This window comes from Cajanus cajan, chromosome 4, assembly GCF_000230855.2.
Source record: "Cajanus cajan strain Asha chromosome 4, NIPB_CcT2T_4, whole genome shotgun sequence".
Taxonomy (NCBI): Eukaryota; Viridiplantae; Streptophyta; class Magnoliopsida; order Fabales; family Fabaceae; genus Cajanus; species Cajanus cajan.
Genome location: NC_138520.1, coordinates 65,511,059 through 65,520,353, shown reverse-complemented (window position 1 = coordinate 65,520,353; position 9,295 = coordinate 65,511,059).

The following is a 9,295-nucleotide window of genomic DNA, read 5'->3' as shown; positions in this document are numbered from 1 at the left end:
TTATAATATTAAAAAAGGTTCACCCAAAAAAATGTTTTAATGACGTTTTGGTACCAGTTTTTATTACTTTTTTCATCTTCCTTAAATTAAGACTTAATTGTATTAAATTATAAAATAGGAGAGATTTAATGAGATTTTATTGCTCATTATTAATGTTTTATTGTAATCCTAAACTTTATTGTATTAAAGTATAAAATGGGGGAGATTTAATGAGATTTTATTGGTCATTATTAATGTTTTATTTTAATCCTAAACGTTGTAGAAAGATGAATCGATAAGGGGTATGAGTCATATGATTGTGTTAGCTGTTCCTAAAAAAAATTTTATTTAAAAGAGAAAGTTGATTGAATTTTCTTTGGTAATTTTTTCATATTTTTTTCAATTTACTTGGAAAGTGAGTGAGGGCACATGTTATTATTTTCTTTTCTTTTTCTTTTATCTTCTAATTCTTTTATGCTTTATGTAACGTAGTAAGTTAAAGGTTTAGTGAATACTAGAAGGAAGAGTATATATATAAAATTTTCTCTGAGAACAGAGTTTCATAAGCTCATTCTCAAAAAAACTTAGAGAGAAGTTTTAGAGAGAAGGACTTTGGTCCATGAGCTTCTTTCTCTCCCAAACTTCTCTGTTTGGTTCTTCTTCTTCTCTAGATCATTAATTTCTTCTATCTTCTCTTGAAATTTAGGCTAAGAAGCTTGTTTTGGAGGATTAAAGTCTATGGGTTGAGCTCTGGGGGAAAATCTTCTTCTTCTTCCTATTCTTGGCCATTTTGAGCCAATCTTCAAGTGAAGGAAGCTAGAATGTAGATTGTTTGATTGTATGTGAGTTTAGAAACTCAATTGGTGCAAGAATTGTGAGAATAAATAGTCAAATTGGATGATTCCTCATTTTTGGAGTTTTGAGAAACAATGGAGTTTTTGGGTGATTTTGATGTTTGAGTGATTGCATGTTGAGTATGAGCTTGTTTTTGAGTTGCATGGAACCTATGTACTTCATTTCATGGATTGCATGTGGTTGGATTTGCTGATTTTCAGGTTTTGAATGAATTTTTGAGGTTTTTGAAAGCTACTGCTTGAATTTGTGTCGGGCGCATGTTCTTAGCGCCGGACGTACATTCATTAAAGACCACCATTTCTAGATCACGTCGGGTGCAAAGTTGATCGCGCCAAACGCGATTTGAAATGGGAGTCTTTGGATGAATCACGTCGGATGTGATATCAGATAGTGGCCTTGAAGTTGGTTTACTGATGTGGCATCGGGCGCAATTGCGCAAGGTGGGTGCGCCGGGTGTGGAGACCCTTTTCAGGTTTTTGTCTGAGTTGGCGCCGGGAGCAAGATGGTTGCACCGGGCGTGGAGACTCTTGGGAGTCTCTGTTTGAATGATGCTGGGCACAAGTTGAATGCGTCGGGCGTGGGAGAGTCTTAGAAATCTCGAGTCAGGTTCAGGCCGGGCACGAACTGACTCGTGCCGGGCATGAGTATGTTTTATAAAATGTTGATAATTGTGTTGTGGAGTTGCATGATTATATTTGCCATAGTATATGAATAATGTTGATTAAGTTGTGAGATGTTGAGAGGCATGTTGATCACAGTGGTGTAAGCAAGTTGTGAAGTCAAGTAGTTGTATAGATATGATATATGAGTTGAAAAGTTGTGTGTCATCTGAGTTGTTGAGCTGAATTGAGCTGTGGTGTTGTTATTTCGAGTTGTTGAGTTGCATTGTGTTGTTGAGTTGTATGCTAATTGTGTTGTGATGATAAGTTGTTGATCACTAGGACTAGAGGAGAAGTTTTTGAAGTTGTTCATCCTATTGTGTGGATTGAGATAGTTGTGGTGCTCTAAGAGCCCAGTTTGTTGAAAACCCTCCTTGGAAAGTTGCCCATTGGAGTGGATTGTGTGTTCTTCTCTTCTAAGACTTAGTTGGTCCCGTGTGTGGGCAAGGTCGAGGCACACGTGTATGAAGCGACCACGGTATAGGGGCCAGGTCGAGTTATACCGATTACAAGTGGTCAAATTCGAGTAAAGTACGAAGTCGGGAACTTAGTTCCTAACCGACTATCGGAAGGTTGTAGCATTTGGAGGATAGTCAGTAGGTTAATCCCATAAGTGGCTTAGTTAAGCTAGCTAATGTCGTCGTAGGCCTAAACCCAACTATTCTGTCCTGACATAGTACTATACTTTCTTGTTTAAGTGGCAAAGTCTGAGAAACCGTTATCGTGTTGTGGATTGTTATCCAAATTTTTTGTTTACCTAGTAAGCCCAAAAAGGTTCTGTGTTGTCGGTTCGATAGGACCTAGCCACTTAGACTGCTCACCCATGTTGTAGGAGATCTTCAAGTTGAAATGAGTGACGACGCCTAAGTTTTTGATGAGTTGATTTTGTGTCGATGCAAGTTGAATATATGTTGTTGAGTTATGAAGTTGTGGTTTGAATTGTGTGTTGTTATGTGTTGTATGTCAAACTATTAAGGATGATGTTTCTGTTGTTGTGTTGTAAGTTATTTATATATATATATATATATATATATATATATATATGTTGATTATTTTCACTAGCTTATGTAATAGCCCAAAATCGCTAGGCCAGAGGCCCAATTGATTGCCCGGAACGGGCCGTTTCAAAAGTGAAACGGGTCGTTCCAGAATAAGAAAAATGCCCAAAATTGGAGAAGCAGAACAGGCCGTTCTGGTTGGGAGAACGGGCCGTTCTGCTAGTTTTGAGAACGGGCCGTTCTAGTTTTGGAACGGGTCGTTCTAGTTGAGAATTTTGCGTAGTTTCGAAGGGTCTAGAACGGCCGTTCCACTTTTGGAATGGGCCGTTCCGGTAAGTGAGTCTGAAATCCTATAAATAGCGCCCCTCACCTCTCATTTTCACACATTTTCTCGTTCTCTCTTCCTATTCTCTTCTATTCTCTCTTCTTTCCCTCTTCTTCTTCTCTCTAAAGACCAAGGGACACTTAGAGGAGGAGACCAAAAGATCCCTGTTTGAGTTCAACTGCTGTTTATCCAGGTACGGGGGAAAATGATATTATTTATATGTAAAGTTACATGAGGGAATTGGGTAGAGATAGAGCCCTTAGGATTACGAGTAATTTTATGATTATTTCTGTTTGAGGAATTAATGATACCATTAGATTTTGTATGTTTTGAGGATTAGAAATATATATTTAATTTGTAAGAATGATGATTTGGGAGAGAGAACGAAATTATAGAAAAGTGCCTATGAGTTAGATTTTGAAACAATTGGGGGTTTTACTATTTATGTTAAGATTATATTAAATGTGTAATTCTATTGATTATTATATTAATTGATAAAAATTGATGATCTAGATGTGAATTGCTTGAGGGATGTGTAAACCCTTATTTTGTTAGACTTATCTGTTGAGTATGTGATATGGAATCGTGATATGAGATGAGATGTTGTATGGACATGATTATGAATGTGATTGCGATGTGTTTCCTCACACTAATGACTAGGGATGGCACGGCTCCTGGGTAAGTGGTGCTACAGGGAAGGCGAGACCCTAGCATGGTGTGGGATGAGTGAGACAATTGACACGTATCACTTATGTCAAATATGACAGCCCTGACATAGGGTTAATTACAAGAGATTGTGTGGATTGTGATGTGATTGTGGTTCCTCACACTAATGACTAGGGATGACACGACCCCTGGGTAAGTGATGCTACAGGGAGGGCGTGACCCTGGTATGGTGTGGGTTGAGTGAGGCAATTAACCCGTATCACTTGTGTCAGATGTGGCGAGGTCTTGACATAGTGTTAATTGTAAGATTGGCGTGAATTATGGATGTGGAAATGATATTGTTAATTGTAAGATTTATGTGGATTGTGATAGATTGATGTGATTATGATTGTGATGTGATTGTGGTTCCTCACACTCATGCTTCAGGGACGAGCGTACTCCTGGATGATCAGGGATGATACGAACCCTAGGTAGGTGATGCTTCAGGGACGAGCGTACTCCTGGATGATCAGGGATGATACGAACCCTAGGTAGGTGATGCTTCAGGGACGAGCGTACTCCTGGATGATCAGGGATGATACGAACCCTGGGTAGGTGATGCTTCAGGGACGAGTGTACCCCTGGATGATTAGGGATGATACGAACCCTGGGTAGGTGATATTTCAGGGACGAGTGTACCCTTGGCATAGGGTGGGATGTGTGAGACAATTAATACTTATGTCGGGGGTGGCACGACCTTGAGTAGGAGATGCTATAGGCGTGACCTTGGCATAAGGTTGATTGCAAGATTTGTAATGATTGTTGTGATTGCGAATTGTGACGTGATGATGATGCGCAATTGATAAAATTATGATACATTGAAATGTTTATGAATATTTTGTTAAGTATCGAGTTATAATGAGATGACATGTTGTGTGTTTGTATGTACTTTACATATAGATGTTTTCTTTTCTCACCGTACAATTTTGTAGATGTTTTAGGTGAAGAAGATCCGACTGCGAGTGGCATCTTGAATGCCAACAGTTAAATTAGGGGTATGCTCTGATATTGTGACATCGGGGCAGAGGACTTTTAGGACAAAATTTTTATATGGATTTGAAATTGTAAATATCATTTTGAAAACAATTTGTAAACTCTTGTGTTTTATTTTCTAAATCTTTATTATTGTGGTTATTGAAGAACGACTTTTGAAGTTTCTCATGTGAACCCTTTTATTGAAATTTAAAACATTTGTATGCAAAGTTACAATATATCTGTTGGGGTAGTAAGGGTGTCACAGCTTACCCTTCTGTTTCCATGTGGTGTGGACTGCGATGATCATACTATGTATGGGAGCAGAGCAAAGATATGCTAGAGAGTAGCAATAAAGCCACAGGTGGTGCTCGGAGTTGGACTTAATTTTATTTTGTAGCTTACTGGCTGTTGTTAGATACTTTTGAAGTAGATATTTGTATATAGTTCCTGGACAAACAACATAATTGTACATATTCATGAGATGTAGAATGCTTATATTATACTACTACTTTAGTATATATATATTGCACAGCTAGTCGTGTGTTGCATAGTATGATAGTCATGGCAAGTCGTTACACTTATATATATATATATATATATATATATATATATATATATATATATATATATAATATATGATTTTTTTAAAAGAGTTCCCATGCTATAAAATTCAATTAATAGACAAGATACAAAAATCTTCTTTAACAAGTAAATATTTTTTGAGAAAGATGTAAGGTTTTGAATTTGAGGGTAAACTATGCTTGAAGCTATTCAAATAGCTTTCAAAATGATTTTATTTTTTTAATCAATTATCACAATTTTATGTACTTCTAGAAGAATAAAAAGTTAGGTTAAAATTATAATAAATATAAATATTTTTTATATATTAATTATTTACACATCTTTTTCATATTCTTTTAAATAAATTATAATGAAAACATAAATAACAATACGAACCTGTTGACGACAACATCCATCGCTAGGTTGGAGGCACCTCAAAGAGTACATCCATCGCTAGGTTGGAGGCACCTCAAAGGGTAAGATAGTTAACCCCAAGATTTAACGTGGCTGCATACACAAGACAGGATTCGAACGTCTGACCTTACTTAAGTGTGGATCAACCCCTATCGCTGAATCACACGCTTATAATTACACTTAAATTAAAAGATGTCAAAATTGAAACATTTTAATAATGAAACATATAAGTGAAGATTTTAGTAACAAAAGATAGGCTTGCAGTAAAAAAAAAAAAAAAACTTTCAAATTTAAATTAAGCGAATTAACTTATCAAGTATCACATACAATCTTTGCTCATCTATCAATTTTTCCTTAAGATTCTAAAAATAATCAAAGTGTAAAAGATAAAAATTAAATCCTCATCCTTTACCTACAATTATAAAACTTATTTATATACAAATAAATTTCTTAAAAGTCGAAATGAAAGTTAATATATATATATATATATAATAAAATCTAAATTGCACATATATATATTATAATTAAATAAAAACTATATTTACACACACTTATTATTACTTTAATATATTATTACTTTTAAAACTATATAATTTTTTAACTTATTTAAGATATATTTACTATTACTAAATAAAAAATAAATATATTATTAGTATTAATAATAATATTATTAATAAATTAGTATTAATAATATTATTGTGTATTTATAGACAAACTAATATATATATATATATATATATATTAGAAGAGAGTTTAGAAATATATGATATGAGCTTTTCAGAGAGAGAAATATATGACATAACCATAAATTTTAGTAACTAAAATATACAAATTATTATATATTCAAAACTTATATTGTATATTTATATTATTTTAAAGCATATTGATAAATAAAATATATTTATAAATGTAATTAGTATATATTAATATATTTTAAATAAAATATAAATATATAAATACTTTGAAAGAGTGCACCAAAATTTATTTCTCTAAATTTTCTCTAATTTTTCATAAGATATGATTTATACAGTTCACGTCTTAAAAAAAATTCTTATATATTTTTCTTTAAGCTGAGTCAACTTAATTTTAATGGAGACTAACTTAAAACCAACTTAATTCTCAAGAAACTTTCAACTCTAAAGTTTCAAAACACCAACAATTACAACAAATAACAATTAATCATATATAATATATAATTAATTAAAACACCATAAATATACTATGTTATGGTTCATTTTATTATAGGTAAGAAAAAATGAAAAATTATATAATAAAGAATTTATGAAAAAATTGTTTGGTATATTATAAGTAACATAAAATGTTAAGCTAATTAAATTTTTTTGTTGATATAACTTTTAAAATAATTATTATAAGAAAAATTTCATTCGCCTTTCATAAGGTCTATTTGAAAGACATACACCTACCCTCTAATTTCTAAAAATCATTTATAATATTATTAGTTAACTTGAGATAAAGAGACAAAATAAAAGTCTTATTGGTGTTGATTGTCTCAATTTGGGCTCCGTGCTTGACTATAGTGGTGATCTTTTCTATGACTGTTTCTTTGGACAAATTGTTTGATTCGGATGAGTTCTTTAATTTTATAACAAAGTGTCTGTTATGTGACTGATGGTCTTGTGGTATTGGTAGTTCTTGCTTCAATTGAAATTCATATTTTATTAATTATATACATGTCAATAATTTGTTTCTAAATTATGTATAATGTTTAATATTTTCTTTATGAAAATTTTTATTGTTTTTCAATTTTTAAAATAATAATTTTTCAGCTTGTTTTTTGAAATTATTCCTTAAAATTAGTAAATTTTTTAAATTACAACACACATAATATTATAACATGGAAGTTAAAATTAAGTAAAAGATGAAGCTTCATTTCATTATTTACACTTGCATTTGCTCTCTCTTAGTAGTGTACAAATAAATGAAATAATGTTATCTTATATTAAGTATTATATGTATCATTTAAATAAATAAATAAATAAAAAAGATTGATATTCACTTAATAATTAAAGAAGAGATGTGTGTCATTTAAAAAAACATCATAGAGATCGATATAATTTTCCACTATTATATCAATTAAACAAGTTTATCATGCATATTATTTTATAATTAAATAATTAATATTCTAAAAGTATTTTATATTATAAAATAAATACTATATATATATATTAAATAAGTTAAGAGTTTAAGAATTATGTATCATTAATATAAATGTTTTTGTACAATACTTAATAAAAATATTATTAATATAATCTTATAATAATTATTATTAAAATCAATAAATTTAATAATTTGTTACTGTACAGAGTTTTTTTTTCTGGTAAGTTATGTTCACCTCTGAACATAGTGCACGTAGGTGTTTAAATCCCACCTACTACAATAAATTAGATGGCTATATCATGGCCACCTTGTCTTAAAAAAAAAAAAAAAGTCTAGAATAAATTTTTAATTAGATTATTTTAATAATCAATTATAATCAGAATAAATTTTTCTTGGTTAAATTTGTTGAAAGATATTAAAAGTTATCAATACAAATGTTTTGATATTTGTATTTTTTAATAAAAAATTTGGATTTGATTTCTTTTTTAAATATGAAATTAGAATTGAAAATATTACTTTCTTTTATAAGCACGAATGTGATGATATATATATATATATATATATATATATATATATTTTTTTTTTTTAAAGTAATGTTGAGATATTTAATTTTATTTGGTACAATAAAAAATTAGTTTTTACGTGCTAAATTAATTTTAGAGAAAAAACCATGTAAAAAATAATTATAAAATTCAAATTTTCAGATTTTTGAAAATAACTTATTTTTCAAAAAAAAAAACACTACTAATACATTTAATTTAAATTATAATTTTTCAAACATATAATTAAAAATAACTTTTTCCATGAAAACAATTGAAAATATAAGAAATCATATTTTCCAAACATGCACTAAATTAAGTTAACTCTTTGTTTGAGAAAGATGATTTAAGAGAAATTTGAAAAGAAAAAAAATGAATTAACCTATGTTTGGTAAAGGTGATTTAATAGGGAAATGAATGAGTTAAAGTAAATTTAAAAAAGAAAACTGTGTTTAATAAAAGGTATTGAAGGAGAATTTTGAGAAATTAGAAGTGAGTCTCATATATTTTATATATTTTTTATATCTTCTCAAATGAGAAGAATTGTGTGAAATTTTAATACTTACATATTTAATTACAAATTCAACCCCCACTCACAAGTATAGTATGATTTTTCTGTCCAAACTGGGAGACATAGTGGACTGTGGTTCTGTGTCAAAGTAACCATATCAGATTATTGTATGTCTCTAAATATTTGTAAAATACAATTATGAAATTTGGATGGCTTTTCCGTCTACAAGAAATTGCTTGTCAATGTTGTACTTGCCCACAAATAAAGGTCCACATTATTTATAGCATCTACATTGTTGTTTCCATGCATATAAACACTTACTACAATGTGCAAATATAAATATAAGAGTAAATTAATAATTAATATATATATATATATATATATTATATTTTAATAAAAATTAAATTATAAAATATAATTTTAAATATATATATTTTTATTTAATTCTACTCTATTAAATAATTATTAATTTTTAAATTTTTTTTTTGATTAAATTAGTACAGGACGGTTCGAACACCCGCCCAAACATGTCTGGTCCATAAAAGTGGCATGTATTTTCCAATTCAACATTTTGCATTACACAACGACATGTTTGGTAAGCTGTCGATGTCGGAAACTTACATCGCATTTTAATATAATAATTCTGCTATTAAATT